Source organism: Vulpes lagopus, chromosome 3 (genome assembly GCF_018345385.1).
Source record: "Vulpes lagopus strain Blue_001 chromosome 3, ASM1834538v1, whole genome shotgun sequence".
NCBI classification, from domain to species: Eukaryota; Metazoa; Chordata; class Mammalia; order Carnivora; family Canidae; genus Vulpes; species Vulpes lagopus.
The window spans coordinates 27,493,512-27,511,145 of NC_054826.1; the positions used below are offsets into that span (position 1 = coordinate 27,493,512).

General features: G+C 40.8%; 1 protein-coding gene across 2 annotated transcripts in view; it reads left to right on the top strand.

Moving 5' to 3' along the window:
• Positions 1 to 17,634, top strand: part of SNX18 (sorting nexin 18) — a 108,092-nt gene that overhangs the window by 87,005 nt on the left and 3,453 nt on the right. The gene's annotated exons all lie outside the window — the stretch shown is intronic.

Here is a 17,634-nt window from a genome sequence, read left to right on the forward strand (position 1 = left end):
ATGAAACTTAATTTTGGAACTTTGGCTGGAACACTTAGAAAAGAGCCCTTATTTTTCCTGGAGTCTCAGGGGCCATCTCTGTCACTATCTCAGGAAAGCAGCTTAAAAACAAGGCCAACGTAGAGGAAAATATGACCAAAAAGTAGAAGTGAAATATTCCTGATGTCACTGTTTGAATACCTCAATCTAAGTGTAGAAGCCAATTCTACCCCTGGATTTTCTGTTCCATGACCCACCATAAAAAGCTTCTCTGCCCACCCCCCACCACCACCTTTGTTTTGTAAGCTACCTTGAATTGGGTTTCTGTCACTTGTTACTATAAGATTACTGATGTAGAGAAATAGTATTATAATGATACTATAATTATTTAAAAATTTTTCTCTCTGGTAAAAAAGAATCAGCAGGATCTTAGGGTTGAGCTGTGATGATAGACCAAATCACTTCTCACAGTTGTAGTAAACTATTTACTCAGTATCTTAAATTTAATGAGCTTGAGTCAATGAGAGAGTTTCAATTCACTTGTCCTAAGTCCTTGTCATCACAGCAGCAGCCAGTGGTTCTCTGTTGCCCTTCAGATGCTCAGCTGACTCCTTGTATCTGGCTGAACTTAGATTTGAGTGCTACTCCAAATCAGTGTTCCTCAACCAGGGATGATTTGGCAATACCTAGAGAACATTTCTGGTTGTGATAACAGAGGGGGGAGATGTGCTACTACCATGTAATGGATGCTATTAAAATTTCCATAATGTACACTGCTTCCTCCCCCAGACCCCTAGAAAGAATTATCCAGCCTCAAATCTCCATAGTGTTGAGGTTAAGAAATCCTGATTTGCACCATCTGCGTTTACTTAGCAAATTACAGTGTGGGACTGCATTTACTTGTTTCTGGATAAATAATAATACAGGAAGGTTCAAGCTTGAACATGTTAGAACATGTTGTTTGGAAGAGATTCTGTCTTCATTTTGTCTCCCATGGTAGGTCCTAAAGCTTGTAAAGTGACACAGCAGAGAATGAGTTCTTAATGTTTTTCAGTCCTGATTAAAAAATGGATTCCTTGGACATATATGTTCTCATAGAAGGACTTCCAACTGAGAATGACCTGGGGTGCTGAGCAAAGGGGAAAAGACAATATAGGATCTCCTGATGGGATCTGGTTCCACAGCATACTTCTCAACAGAAATCCATATTCTGATTTTAAATATTAAGGGCTTTTTCTTCTAACTAGAAAACAGGGCAACTTCTATATTGATCTGTGACATTAAAATCTAAATGAAAACCAGGAATAAAAGCCTAACCCTAACTCTTTCTGCTATTAAGAAATTTAGTTTTTGCATGATCACATGATATTTGACTTGTCTGTTTCCATCTCTTGCTGGGGATGTGTTTTGGGCCCTATCTAGTATTTCTATTAATGAAGACTTATTCCACCTCTTCCTTTATTCAATAAGTGCTTGCATCTTCCCCCTAAGTCCCTAGCACATAGTGAGTATTCAATATTCTTTCCACTGTTCTTTGTTATAAGAGATTCTCCAACCTCCAGTAGTAAGTTTTCATGGCTGGGCTCTAAGGGGGTTAGAGCTATTATCCAAGGTCCTGGAGCTGCCTCACAGAGTGGCTGCAGTTGTACCACACAGGAAAAAGCATGAGGGGACCAGTGGGGCCTAGAATCCAGCCCAAGCTCCCCTTTTTAAGCTTTGTGCTTGACTAAGAAGTGTGTTCACCAAAGACACTGACCATTGTTCTGGCTGCGCTCTCTAAGGTGCTATGTCCCTCTAGAAGGGATGTCTCCACCTTCAGAAGTTAGTGGAGACACCATGAGGACCCATACCTAAAATGCTCACAGGCAGTTTGAAAGAGACTTTTCATCCTACATGTAGATGTCCTTGAGCTCGTGGAGTCGATGCCTTACTGCAGGCTTCCATTATCCACACCTACTGTCTGGGCTCATAGGCAGTATAATTATCATTTCAGAAAGGTTCTATTAAGTCCTAGTACCCACTTATAAAAATATAGCAGGTGCTTATTAGACCCTGACACAAACCTCAAGACAAATTGCATGAACATTCTGCTTAGAGCATGCACCTGTGTCTTTTACTTGAAGTCCACATTGCCTTTATGTTTTACTGCAGGGTGATCATTTGGAAAATAGAGCTAGGATGTTGTTTCCCCTCTCGCAGTTAATTGTTAGCTAAGACACCAGGAAGGTGAATGAAAGGAAACTTCCCTGAATCAAAAGGTGAAGTCATCTGTAATGACTCAGATCCAAGAAAAGTAGCTGAGAGGACGTCATCAAGCCCACTATATTATTATCTTCCCTTCTTGGGTTTCCCTTCCCAATGAATGACACCAGAGTTCTCCTAGTACTCAAATTAGAAACCTAGATGCCACACTTGACCTCTGTCTTTCTCTCTCCTCCAAGCTTGAAGAACGACCAAATTTGGTTAAATCTACCTCAACACCTCTTTATACTACATCCACCTCTTTGCCTTCATAATTTCACTGTCTCAGTCCAGAGGTTGTCATCTATTGCTTGGCCTATTTGAGTGGAGAGTATCCCTCCTTCCAATCCCTCCTCTGGCAGCTGCCTCCAAGATTGTGGAAACCAGAATCTGATAATGCTGTCCCCCAGCCCTTGCAATGTTTTTGCCTTAACCTTCTCCCCCTCCACCCCTTTTCTTCTGAGGAACACCTAGCTACCTAGCTTTATGAGTCTGCTTGTGTGTCTCTTTCTAGAGAAAACCCTCTGCTTTCACCTTTTTACAAGTGTCCACTCCTTTCTTCACACCCTGCAATGTCCTGTACTTACTTCTTCAGTACACCTCGTGTCCCCTAGAAACTGGACACTCCTTCAAGCCTGGGATATCTTCTACCTACAGTGTCCCATATGGCCACTGGGGCAATGTAGCTGCTTATTAAATGCCTATGGTTCACAAAAATACTCTTTCATACTTTGCTGCTAACAAAGACCTTTCAAAAATACTGTTGTAGGATTTCTTTTCTTTTTGTACCTGTGGTTCTTGGTCATGCTGCTTTGAAGAATGAAGAGGTAGACCAGACCAAGAGTGGTAGGCAGCGAAGCATATTGAACGATAGTAGAGCAAAGTTTATTGGGCAGTAGTACAAAGCTCCTGAAGAGGGAGGGAACCCAAGAGGGTTGTCAATTTGGTGTTTAAATTGAGTGGCTTTTATGGGCTCTTTGGTGTGGCTGTTTTAATCTGATGAACCCTCCACATACCTGTCACACAGGCAGCTTTTTGTCTGTGTGACAAGATGTACTCATCTACCTATCAGGTAGTTTTTCACATGGGCAAGAGTGGAGGGCTCCTTCTAGAGTGATATAAAATCCTTTTAAGGGTGGTTTCCTTTAGGCAGGGGCCATTTACCTCGGCCTGCCTTTCTTTAGACTATACTTCATTAATACTATCTCACTTAAAGTTTTTTTTTTTTTTTTTCTTTCTGAGACATGCATCCTGGCTCTAGGAAAAGTCAGTTGGTATCTCTGAACCTTAGTGTCCCTATATAACAGGTATAATCACACCTTTTTGATTGACTAAGATCCATGTTCTTCTCCCTGTCATGCAGTTGCCTCTATAAGAGAGGCAGGGAAAAATGACTATTTATTTATGTAACAAGTGCAAATGCTGTCTGGCAAAAGTGCAAGCTTTACATCACCAGTAATCTAATTCAAATCTCAGTTTCCATTTTTCACGGACTTGGATCATCTGTGTAGAGTATAGATCACTGTTAAAATGTTTAAAATAAATTTGAAATGATCACATACAGTTTAATAAATCTGAAGGACAGTTGGATTCCTGTCACTGTGTTAGACTCTTTCATATACATCAGGCCAATTATGATGTAATTATTATAACCATCGTGCCCAATGTCCTGCATTTACTTTTGATGAATCTCCTGTCTGCCAAAGCCAGGGAATCATTTGATTAAAACATTGATTACGTGATAATTGTATCTTTTCCACAGTAGCTAAACACTAGTTTATACAAACCTGTGATCTGAGTTATGTAAAACTCTCTTGGAAGAGTTCATGAACATCTAATCCCCTTTATATATTAGCAATAAAATGACTAGTTTGAATTCCCAAAAGAGAGATCTAGAAACTAGGAGCATAGGAAGGCAAAATCACTGTTAGCTAAGAGATCAATCCATCCTTGCATTATGGAAGAAAATTAGAATTTCCTTGAAGACCAATTAATAAATAATATTAACTGCTATTTATTAAGCTCTTACCATGGTAAACACTTCACAAGGAATATTTCATTCAATCCTTTAGAGAGTTCTGTGAGGTTATGATTGGTAATGACATTTTTTACAGGAAGAAACTAAAACACAAGGAAGCAGAATCAGAGGAGTGGCAGAAGCAGGAGTTGAATCAGAGTTGGTTTCAGATCCAACTCAGTTAACCCATTCTCTATGTGACAACCAGGCAGTGTCTGGTAATGGTATTAGGTTTCACCTCTGCAGATGAATGATTTGACAAATCTGTCCCAATTCTGCTGTGCTTGGAGATACTTCAGGTCCTCTTCTGTGAACATGGGTGGAATGACCAATGCTAGTGTCTAGGTTGCCTCTTTCTCTCAATTTAGAAGTTCTCAGATTGCTTAGACAAGATGGCTTTGGGTTTGGGAGAGATATGGAGAACTCTGTGTGTGTGTGTGTGTGCATGCTGGGGGGGGGGGATAGTGGGTGGAAGGGAGGTACTTTGGGGATTCTACACTCTCGCTGCTCTTTTTGGAACCTCTTCTCATTTTCAATACTGACCCACCATTTATTTAGTCAGTAGGAGTACTGAGTGTGTTCTAGTCTAGATCCAGTGACTCTAGTGAGAGCCAATCACAAACTCTAATTCACCACTCTTGAATCTAGAACCTCAAGGCCTTCTTAACACATGCCAGTCAATATCTGGTGCAGAGAGTGGGGCTCAGATTGCAAATCTACTGCTGTACAGTCACTGCTGAGTGCTCCTTCCAGGCACCCAGAGGAGTACAGTTTTCCAAGCATCTCTCCATGGAACTTGGAGTCCATTGGAAACTCCCATCACTTACAGAGGCAAAAATGAATTTTAGAAAGCTGTAGTAATTCAAAGCAAAACAAAATAATCCATTTCCCGGAGGGTATTTTAATTTAGCTTCTGATGAACATAAGACCATTTCAGTGACATCATACAGCCATGTTTATCTCATCCTGCCATCTCTGAGTGGAGCCAGCTCAGCGCTTGTCCCCAGCCAAAACTAACAGCCGGGCCTCTTTTACAACGTTGAGAAGTCGCTCTTTTATTTAGTGCTGAGAAATCTCCTTAAAGGAACTCTTCACAGAGCTGTGCTCAGTATCCTGCTCCTTTGTAGGAAAACAAATCCAGGATGGTTTTAAGGACGATCAGTTATCACAGAGTCAAAGTTCATACCATTAAACCAGGCTATTGTTTCATTGGATGTTTCACTCAGTATGAGCTTAGAAGGGCTCCAAATAAAACAATCTGGCCAGCTCCTTCTTTACTTCTCTCTCTGCCAATAAATAAATGCTTGATCTTGTAGTTCACGTGACTGAATTTATGCTCCCCTCCACAGGCTGTTATTAATGTAACTTCTATTTTATTACATACCTACTGTGTCTAAGTCTCCATTCTGGGTGCCATGGTGAATGTAAGGATGAAAAAGACACTCCTCCTCTCTACAAGAGACTGGGGAAATATCACCACAAATAAAACATCTAAAACATCTGAACAAGCCAAGTGATAATCACCATTAGCTGAAGGACCCTCTAGAGCTCAGAGGAGGAATCCACATGAAGAGGAATTTGAACTGGATATAAAATGATGTGCAAGGCTTTCCTGAGTAGATGTGACATTGGCTGAGGACACATGATTGATTATGCTGTGCAAGTATTGGGAGGGATAGCCACATTCACCATAGCCATCCATTATCATCGAATGATATGATCTGTGCATTTCAGTTCCCACTGCAAAACCCAACAGGGTCAGCACAGATTACAGTGTACACTGACCATCTTTAACAGAAGTAAGAACGACCTTTCACCCCAACCCCATTCCCTACTGCATAGAGAAAAGTTAATTGGGGATCCCAAGAAAGCTGGCATTATTTTTGCTTTGGCTAGCAATCTGATCTCTGATAATGCTGAAAGGTTCACAGCAGTCTCAGGAAGATGCTGGTCATGTGTCCACTGAGCACCTGGTCCCTGGTGCACATTTCTGTCATAAGGCCCTGCATTCAAGCAGACAAAAACTCCAGCTCCCCTTCTACCTCCTGGGCGGTGTTTCTCTTAGCTCAGTTTCCCAGTGATGTGCAGAGGCCAGGGTAGTGGATCCAGCCAAAACATGTCCTTGGCAGAGATGCCAAAACAGAGCCCTTAAGAACAAAGGAAGTCTAGCAGATAACTGGCTTCCTCTGAAGGAATCTGGAGGGTTATAACCATAGTAAGCTATTGGCACCAGCAGGGGATGGAAACTGGGCCTTGGAAACTGAGTCCCAGCCTGTCTGTGCATCTTGGTGGCCTGAAATCAGTCAAACCACACCCCCTTCCTGGCAGACATGCAGGTTGGATGAAGGCTGGGTGCAGGATGCTGTAAGGCTGACTCTTAGTTGTGTGGCCTTTCCTAGGAGCCCAGCCAAACCAAGGAGAAGGAAGCTGAGCCACACAGAGAAGCTATGTGCTCCGACTACCAGAGGGGCCTACTCCTCATTTCCCTTACCTCCCAGGCCGAGCCGATGTGGAGGTGGGGGGTGATAAAGGGATTTGTCATGGTTTCTTTAAAAAGAAAATACACAAGTTCTTTCTATTTGGTCAAACCTCAGGCAGATAAGAAGTGTTCCTTCCAAATACAGGATGGTGTCTTTCCGATACTAGCATCACTTGTTTTGCTAGCTAAAAGGGCAAAACCCCTCAGGCCTGATAAACCTGAATTTGAAGATCGGACCTGGGAATTTGGAAACTTTAATGCATCCCTTACCCTGGATCAGTAAAATCCTGCTTCTAGTTGTAGATAGAAGGACTGAGAAGCTTGTGTTTTGTATATGAAGCAGAGGTGGTGGATTTTTAGAAGACTTAATGGAATACAAGATGTTCATGCACTCCCCCCAAATATACTTAGATTCTGAAGGTGCAGACTGATAATTCAGATGCCAAATGGTTCAATATCTGTGATGGTGCCACACCTATGTCAACTAGTCACCTGACTTGGGCCTTTGTTTCTGCATTTTCAAAAGGGTGGAGTTAGCTGGTTGAATAGAGCTGGGACCAAGAGTTCACCTGGTTTTGTCTGGGTTGAACACAGAACCCCTACAATGGTAATGGATTCCAGCAACCAGTGACCGGCATCTGCTTTTATTCTTCTGAGGTTTAGTGATTGAGAGCTTGGACTGGGGTAAGGTCTTCTTGTTTGAAACCAAACTCTGACACTTAGTAGCTGTATGACTTTCGGCAAGTTGCTTAACATCTCTATGCCTCAGCTTCCCTATCTGAGAGGGAGTCCAATAATAGTATAGTCCTCATAGATATAATAAGCATATAAGGGCTGGTAGAGACACTCAATAAATGTTGGCTGTCATTATGCATTTTACAAATAATCCTTTGGAGGACCTTCCAGCTTAATCACTGAGAGCTTCTCTGGATCTTGAACACAAATTTACCATGTGTGCTAAGATAGTAGGGTATATTCTTTTAGAGTTAACAAATATTCACTGAGAGTCTACGTTGTGCAAAAGTGCAGAGAGAAAAGGCATATACTTTGCTTTCACACAGCTATTCATCTTGTTGGGAGATACTCATTTTACTGTTGGTTTACTTATCTAAAATGTAAAAAGTATTATGAACAAGTGAAGCATCTGTAGGTATTTGGAACCTCTTTTCTTCACTTTCATGGCTAGAATCTCATTTTGATCCCAACAACAGTCCTGTGCAAAGCAGACAGTATTTGGAAGAGTGATTTTTAATTCCCAATCATTTGATGGGTTTTTTTAAGAGGCCCTTAGAACCCAATAAGGGTGGGAGGTGAAATGGGCATAAGGGTCCATTTGGGGGATCACCTCCAAGTACATAAATACATACCTCTTCCAATCAGGATATTTCTATTGCAACATATTTAATATTGAACTTTTCTCATATAATTCAATCAAATTTCTGCTGGATTTAGACAGTGGTGTAGAAGAAGAAATCCAGGATCTGACTCATTCTTGTGATTTAAGACTTCTGAGACATTGGCTTAGCCATAGTTCTGAAACTCAAGGAGGGGAGGCAGTGCCTCAGAGTTCCTTCTAATGGAGGTATTTGTTTCCTTTTGGAGTTTGCTTAGTAGACTGGAGCCTGGAAACAATTTAGTCCATCATTCTAGAGGATAAAACCATTTCTGAACACCTCCTTCACTCAAAGTAAACATAAAACCTGCAAACACTGTGATTGAAATGAAGGAATCAAACCCCAGATTAAAATACAAAACACTGCAAATCTGAAAGATATATAATACATTTTAACCTGTTTTATAGCATATTCCATTTAGGAATATTAAAAATTACTGACCTCCTATTCACAAAATAAATATTTTTACAATAGTTAATGCTTATCAGTATATTTGTTTCAGTGCACTAGAAATTGATTAATTAGATTTGCTTTAAAACTTTAACTTTTTGCTACAAATAGAACCCTAAGCTATTGAATTTGAAATTTTGCAATTTTAAAGCAGCCAGAAAATAATTCCATTATGATTAAATTCTGAACTTGGTGTCCAGTACATCTTTTTTTTTTTTCTTTTTGGGAGTCATAAACATACGTGTTTTTGAGAGTCTCAAAAAATACTTGTGTTGATCTGGGCCATTTGGTGGAGAATATTCTTAAAGGCATAATAATCAGAAGTCTTAATTATTAGTGTATATCTATTATATATAATATATAATGTATAATATATTGATATAATTAATATAACACTCATGATATATAAAAATTTTTATATATTATCTCAGGAGTCTTAGCACTGGAATTTAAGACAGACATTTTAGGCTTGCAGAGGCTCCTTAATTTAAAGAAGACATAGAAGGCTCCATGGTGTGACTAGATGAGGCTTCCAGGCCTGAGAGCCAGGATCCCTGCTCCTTTCTGAATGTTCACCTGGTCCTGGGGGATCTCCCATTTCCAGTCCGTCTGCTGCTTCCTTACTCAGTCCCATCTCTTGAGCTAGGCAAGGACAAAAGCCTTGATTTCCCTTTTGTTCTTCAGTCGAGTTCATTTTAAAATGCCAGCAATCTCTTCATTGTGAAAAGGGAAAATATAAGAAAATAAATACAGATAATAAAAACAACATAAAAGCTGCCAAGTTTCTGAAGCACCTGCTTCAGCTTCCAAGCCTCCCTGTAAAATCAGCACTTCCAATCTGCTGCCCCTGGTGTGGAGGAGTGGCACACATTCCCGGAGCTTTTCCTGGTATTCTTTTTTCTTGCTGCTTGCCTTGTTTTATTTTATTGAAGTAACCTTGTCACACTGGTCCCAGAAGGTCATCAACTGCAACATCTATTTCAGGAATGGAAAATATTCATCATTAATCGATGGGGGTGGCATATGCAGTGGTGCTCAGCCCAGATCTCCTTTCAGAATGAGGCCGTCCTCTGGCCCCCTGCTACTGGGAGTGTTAGTGGTTAAAGAACACTTGGTGGAGTTTCTCTGGGAATTAGACTCTGCCAAAGACAGCCGCACTGCCCAAGGCTATGGGCCTTACCTGTGGCAGCCTGCATCCAGTGAGTGTTGGATATTCAGTGTGGTGGGGGCATAAAGTCCAGGCCCCTTGCTTCTACTGGTACAGTCTCAGCTCCTGGGCTCCTCAGAGATCCCCTGAGACCTCTGCCCCAACTGCATGGCAGTTCAGCTTCTCCCCTTGCCCTGTCCTGCTTCCCTCACCCCCTTATAGATGTATATTTAAGAGCGCTCTGGATAGGCTCCCTACATGTAGATCTCAGGCTTTTGGGGTCTGCTTCCCAGGGAGCAGATGCCACTGACTATGGGTGGAATATCAGAGCCCTGTGCTCAGAAGGTACTTGCACTTGGCTTAATGCTCTGCTGTCGTCATCTTGAAATTCTTAATTTTTGAACATCGGGCCCCATATTTTCATGTTGCACTGGGCTCTACATGTTAGGTAGCCTGTCCCAGTGACAAGCACTGAAGGGGAAACTGACCTGGAGCATGATGTTGAGAGGGAATCTGTGATGTCCCCTTGGCTTGGCAGGATAAGTGTTCTGTCTGCTGTGGGTGTAGGGGGAGCTGAGGCTGAGTGTTCACCACCTTCTGTTCCTGGTTTACAGAGCAAACACTGGCTTAGGAGAGAGACTTAGCTAGGCCTTTCAATTCAACTGATATCTCACTTACTTCTCTTTTCTGATCTAAGTGATGCCTGGTTTTTATCCTTCTAAGTTTTCGAGCTTCAGGGATGGCTCAGAGACATGCTCTCCCCCCCATCTTCTGCATGGCTGGTGTCCTCGCACAGGGGGATCTGCCCTAGGAGGTGGGTTTTTGAGTCTACCCATCTCCCCTTTACACTTTTGCAGTATGACAATGCCTCCCCCATTAAATAACTGGGCTCCTGTCTTTCCAATGAGGTCTTTTTTTTTTTTTTTTTGGTGCAGCTGTTTTGCCTGTGGAACATTTTGGTATGGGGAACACAATAAGTCATTACATTTTCAGCAAAAAAAAAAATCTGAGTAATACTCATGACAGAAACATTAACTCATCTCTCATGTTCTCCTTTAGTAGCACTTTTACAAAACTCCACATGAACATGTACATTGTTCATACCTGAGCCATACACAAGCCTAAGAGCTTTCCCCAGTCCTCCTTCACGTCTTGTCCCAAACCAGTTCCCCTTCCCAACCATAGTCCCTATGGCTAGGGTTGCATAAAAAATAAAGAAGGAAAAAAGAAAGAAATGGCTTATTATTATTAAGTGAAACATTCATTTAAACAATTTACCCAATTTAAAATTGGTAAAAATAATGGCTAACATATATATATGTTTTATATATATATAACATATATGTATATAAAATTTGAGAGAATACCTGACACACGTAATAAGCATATGTAAGGTATTTACATAACATGTGGATGGGGCCAACATATATACAACATATATATAGCATGTTTATAACATGTAACACACATATAACGTGTATGGGGATGTATATATATATAACATGTGGATATATAACACATATATATGTAGGGTTCAGAACCAGGCAGCCTATGTTTTTAACTGCTATGCCATCTGCACACATGTCCTCAGATCGAACAGTGAGGCTGTCATCAAATGCGTTATTTTTTATCTTAAATATAAAGTTAAAGATAGATTAATGAAAGGTGTGTCCAACTGTACAACTCGATCAAAGCTACTAATTGGCAGATGTAAATGAAATTCATTGTGAAACAGCGGCACATGACAATTGATAAATGAACTTCATTTGTTCAATCTGGAAGAGACCAAGAATATGAGTGGGCCATGTATAAAGAAGGTACACCATAGAAATTCTGGAATATGAGAGAACTGAGAGAAGAATTTTGAGAATTTTGAACCTGGAAGTGGAATACAAGGCAGAACTATCTTCAAACATCTATGAGGAATCTCATAATTTTCTTATGAATGAATCATGAATGAAATATTATCTATTAACCTTTTTCCCACTTGAAATAAGTGTTAATATCAGAATTCATTTTAATCAAACGTCCCTTGGGGTCAGAAGAGTGAATTTTAAGATATTTTGTTGAAAGAAATTTCCTAGTAAGTATAGATTTTGCTGGCTCCTGTCAACAATGAGGAATGGAGCAAAATGGGGTGAGGTGAGCTATGTTTAGGGATGGGAAGCGCAGAAAGGGTAGATGGAAAATATAATGCAAGTAGCACATAGTAAGCAAAAGGTTTTAACAAAAATGGTAGGTGAAGAGATACATGGGGTGGAGTGAGGGTCCAGGATAAGACAGTTAATGTTACCTGGTAACTTTTTTAAAAAGTGAAGTTGTGGGTGCCTGGGTGACTCAGTTGGTTAAGGGTGGGACTCTTGATTTCGGTTCAGGTCATGATCTCAGCATCCTGAGATTGAGACCTGTGCCCAGCTCCACACTAGATGTGAAGCCTCCCTAAAATTCTCTCCTTCTCTCTGTCCCCTGACCCCCACTAGTGTGCATGCATGTGCTATCTCTTCCCTCCCTACCAAAAAGTGAAGTTGTGTCAAAACAGCTTCTTGGGGGCACCTGGGTGACTCAGTGGTTGAGTGTCTGCCTTTGGCTCAAGTTGTGATCCCAGGATCCTGGGATGTGGTCCCACGTCAGGCTCCCTGCAGTGAATCTGCTTCTTCCTGTGCCCATGTCTCTGCCTCTCTCTCTCTCTCTGTGTCTTTCATGAATAAGTAAATAAAAATCTTCCCAAAAAACCCAGCTTCTTGGAAGCACCCTCCTTTTACTATGGCCCCCTAATATACAGAATTATGTGGGTACCCTGTAAAATGCCTAGCACGGTGCCTGGCCCTCTGGACAGTCTCTGTATTCTATAAGATCTTCCTAATATCCTTGCTTCTACAGCTCCCTGGCACAGGCAGTCCCAGTCAGAGGCCAGTCAGACCTGTTCTTCTGACTGGTCTGCTGCTTTCACCTCACCTGTCTGGAAACCCTGGACTGCTCTCCAGTTTCTGCAAGACTTCACAGTTTTCAGATTGATAGATTAGAGAGACAGGGCATATTTTCTTCTATTTCAAAAACTCTGTACAAAAATGGCTTTATTATTCTTACACCTAGTGTGATTGCCCATTTGTCAGCTAGACAGGGGCTCCCTTTATAATTGTTGGAAATCAGTACCCACTGGTATTCCAACTAGACATGAAGCTGTCTTGAAGAATGGCTGCTGGATAGATAATATGTTGACTTTAGTGACCGAAAAATATCCTGCCAGGGTGCATTTTCAGGTAGAGCCAATGGTGCTTTCCAAAGAGTTTATTGTTTTTGCAATAGCTTGGTCATTTTTTTTCTCCCTTGGCCCACTGGTATAGGAAGGTTAAGGAAAAAAAGAGCCTTGGAAATGGAGTCACATGATTTGAATTTGTATTCTTTTTTCTGACACCTGAATTTTATAAACTTAAAGAACCACTCCTGAATCCTCAGCTTTCACATTGACGAACGGGTACAAATTTACCTCTCATATTTAATGAAACATGGGACAGGTGAATAGTAGTATGTGAAATTTTAAAAGTTTGGTGAATAATTTCCTTTTAGGAGAGCATCTGTGTCTGAAAGTCTGGCTCATGGAAAAAAATGATTGATCAGTGACTGACACAGCAATATTTATTATGTATTCACTGATTAGACGAATCACTTCATCTAGCCCCATGATAATTTTACATAGTGGTGGTTTTTTGTTTGTTTATTTGTTTTGTTCACCTTTATAGGTAAGGAAAACAGAAGCACAGAGAGAGTCCATGGTCCCCTATATGGTCTCCTTGCCTAAGGTCACCTGGGAGGAATGGTGGAAGCTGGGATTTGAACTCTGGCCACATCTCTCTAGGCCCTGACTTTGTAACTGTGAATCCTTTAAGGCCTGAAGTGGGGAAGTAGCAGAGCAGTAATTCTGTCCAGACATAATGTCTCTCTTTTAACTATCATTTTACCTTTTATTTATTTTATATGTCTCACTTTAGATAGTATTTATCTCAATAGAGAAGAATATAAATGTGGAGAAATATCACGTCTGCATTTTGGAACACCTAATTAGAAATTAAAATTTAGAAGACCTGCCATGAATTTCTACCCTGAGGCTGACAGTGGAAATTTGCTCTCAGAGGTCATTATGGGTTGGCCACTGGAGGCTTTCTTAAGCAGGAAAATAAAAATTTAAAACCATGAACATGTGGAGATGAACATTTTAAAACTCCAGGGCTTTGAAGGCTATCATGTTAAAATACTTCTGAAAAACCAGTGTATTAGAATCTGTAGAGGTATATATAATTTATGTATAAAATGGCTGTCCTTGATTTGTGGCTGACCACAATAACTGGTATATCATAGGTAGTCAATAAATAACTTTTAAAGATTTATTTATTTATTTATTTTAGAGATAGTGAGCATGCAAGCAGATGGAGGGGCAGAGGGAGAGGGAGCAAGAATCACAAGCAGACTCCCCACCAAACAATCCTGATATAGGGCTCCATCCCACCACCTTGAAATCTGGACCGAGCCAAAATGAAGAGTTGGCTGCTTAATGGGCTGAGCTACCCAGGCACCCCAGTAAATACATTTTAAATGAGCAGATGAATGAATTAATATGGCAAAGTCAATGTCAACTCCAGCACTTGCCAAAATAACAATATCTAATATTTATTGATGGCTTATTATGTGTCAGATATGGTCTAAATATATAGCACACACTAGCTCTTTTAACCCTGAAACAACCCTAGGAAGTAAGGACTATTTTTAACCTTTATTTTGAAGATGAGAATAATGAGGATCAGAGATATTCTTAGTAACTTACCCAAAGGAAGCTTTATGCCCAAGTAACTTACCCAAAGGAAGCTTTACACCCAAGATTTACACTTGGGCCTGTGGCCTCACGTCTATCCTGGAAACTGTAGGGACAAGCACTCTCTCCAAGAAATGAAGCTCATTTGGACCTGATTAAGCTTGCTTAGTCACCCCCAGAGAAGAAGTGGTCTGCAGGCTTTCTGGAGGGGCCACTTGGAACTGAGTGCTGGGGCTGACTAACGAGGTTATGTGAGGGCAAAACTGAGTTGGGCAATGAGTGAGGATGGGTTGTGGGCCAAGCTTTTAGTAAAGACTGAGGGAGTCATCAATTTCTGTGGCTAACAGAGATAACTCTCCTTAGGCAGAGTCCTTTGGAGAATTCAGTGGGTGCTCTTAAAATTGAACAGAGGAATGTCTTGGTGTTTCAATCAGTTGATCATCCGACTCTTGATTTTGGCTTGGGTCATGATCTCAGAGTCCTGGGATTGAGCTCCACTTCTGGTTGCGAGGTCAGCGGCAAGTATGCTTGAGGATTCTCTCTCCCTCTCTCTCTGCCCCTCCTCCCACTCATGCATGCATGCTCTCCTCTCTCTCTGTCTCTCTAAAATAAATAAACCTTAAAAAAAAAAAAAAAAAAAAGAAGTGAATAGAATTGGGAATAGGGTGATTGAGAGTTTTCAGCACCTAAATTCAAAATAGTGTCTAACATGTTATCTTCTGTCAGGACGAACAAAGGTCAAAGAAGTCCAACCTCAAATACCTCTTTGGCTTTAGTAGAAGAAAGATCAGCACTGTCACCAGAAGTAGGGTCTCCTGTCTTGGAACTGGCCCTCTAGGAGAGCCTGGGTTGCCCTGAACAATCCTGACAAGGTAAAACAAACAAACAAACAAACAAAAAAAAAACAAAGCAAAACAAAACAAACTCTCAGCAGAGGACTGTCTGGATGAACTTGAAGAAGGATTCATAAGAGTCTCCTGGCTTCTCCTTGATTGTCATAATGACAGAAAGGAACTTGCAGTAACAACTCCAAAGAAAGTTCTCCCATAGTCCTCCAGTATGCCAAGATGGATAATTAAAACCTGGAAATCTGTCCATTAAAATAAGAGTGATTTTAAAAAAATCAGAGTGGAATAAAAAGCAGTTTCAGGAGCCCAATGTGGATAATTGAATTGGGCTCTCTTCCTCTCATTGTGAGACTTCATCCAAGGGTTCAACACCACCTTGCTCCTCACCAATATCAGGCCAGGGCTGTGCAGGTGGTCCTTGTACAAGTGTGGACTGCAGACTATCTACTTGGGCTCAGAATTACTGTTATATTCTGATATATTATTATATATAATAATGTATTATTATTATTGCTATAGATCACAAAATCTGATGGTTGAACTAATACAGATAGATCATATTACATTTATTTTTTAAAAGATACTTTTGGTTAATTTATATAAATTATTTTCAGGGAATGAAGCCCTAGTAGTAGTAGGTGAACACACCCTAGTTATTTACGATCCCAAAATGTTTTTATTATTTCAAATTATGATTTTGGAGACATAAACTCCTTGAGATAGAAGAAGGGAAGGAAAACATGTGACGGCCTTTCTCTTGCCTGTTTCTGATTTGAGCTTTTCTTTCTTTCTATTTATTTTTTTTTATGTTTTATTTATTTATTCACGAGAGACACAGACATAGCGAGAGAGAGGCAGAGACAAAAGCAGAAGGAGAAGCAGGCTACAGGCAGGGAGTCTGATGTGGGACTCGATCCTGGGACTCCAGGATCACATCCTGGGCTGAAGGCGGCGCTAAATCACTGAGCCATCTGGCTTTCTTTCTTTCTTTCTTTCTTTCTTTCTTTCTTTCTTTCTTTCTTTCTTCTTTCTTTCTTTCTTTCTTTCTTTCTTTCTTTCTTTCTTCTTTCTTTCTTTCTTTCTTTCTTTCTTTCTTTCTTTCTTTCTTCTTTCTTTCTTTCTTTCTTTCTTTCTTTCTCTTTCTTTTCTTTCTTTTTAAAGATTTTATTTATTTATTCATGAGAGACACACACAAAGAGGCAGAGACATAGGCAGTGGGAAAAGCAGGCTCCCTGAGGGAAGCCTGACACAGGACTTGATCCCAGGACCCCGAGATCACTCCTTGAGCCAAAGGCAGATGCTCAACCACTGAGCTACCCAGGCATCCCTGATTTGAGCTTTTTACTGTCTTTTACATCATGACTTGGGGCACAGGGCAGGCACCCCACCTGTGTCAGCCACCAACAGGGGACATGGTTTTAATCACTCAAGAAGCCTCCCTTTCAGGAATGGCTATTACTCCTTGGCCCCTGCCTGCCCCCTGGAAGTTTTGGGCAAAGAGGCAGGCAAAGAATGGGATTGCCCAGGCAGAAATCAATGGGCTGAGATTATTTCTTCACCTTGGAGGACTCCCTTGGTAATCAAAGAATAAACAGAATTGGCACTGAGCAGGAAAATAGCACATCTCCTTTGGACTGACTCCCTTATTTATAAGCCGTAACCTCAGGGACAATAAGCTGGAGGACCTGCCAGCAACCTTGATCCGAGATCTCAGCTAATGTCACAATAACAGTGTTTCCTTTACACCTAAGAACCCATGGATGCAAATAAAGCCTGAATCAAACTAAGCATTGAATAGTAATGTTATTCCAAAGAGGAAGTAGCAAAGTACGATGAGTTGGTTTCCCCCAACTTTCTTCAAATTTTGCAGCCATGTGTGATGATGGCTTCAGTCAAGAAATAAAGTCAGGGAGTTTACAAAACTCAAGAAAGCACAAAAATAGCTGGCTTTTTGTGTGTGTTTTAACAGAGTAACAACATGATCGCTTTAGGAATTGGGCACAGTCAAGAGGTTAAGGCCATGGGCAGCTAACAGGGGATCCATGATAATCTCATTTGTCTCATGATAGACACTGCTAGTGTCTACCTGGCATCCATTTACCCCTGAACCTCAATTCAATGTTATCAGCAATGTACCCAACTGGAAAACCACATTTTCAAGCCTTCCTTTAGATAGATGACTAAGTACTGGCCAAAGAGATATAAATGAATGTGATATTGTGATTTATAGTAAGAAATATATATTTGGTTTTCATCCCCATTTCTGGGTCCT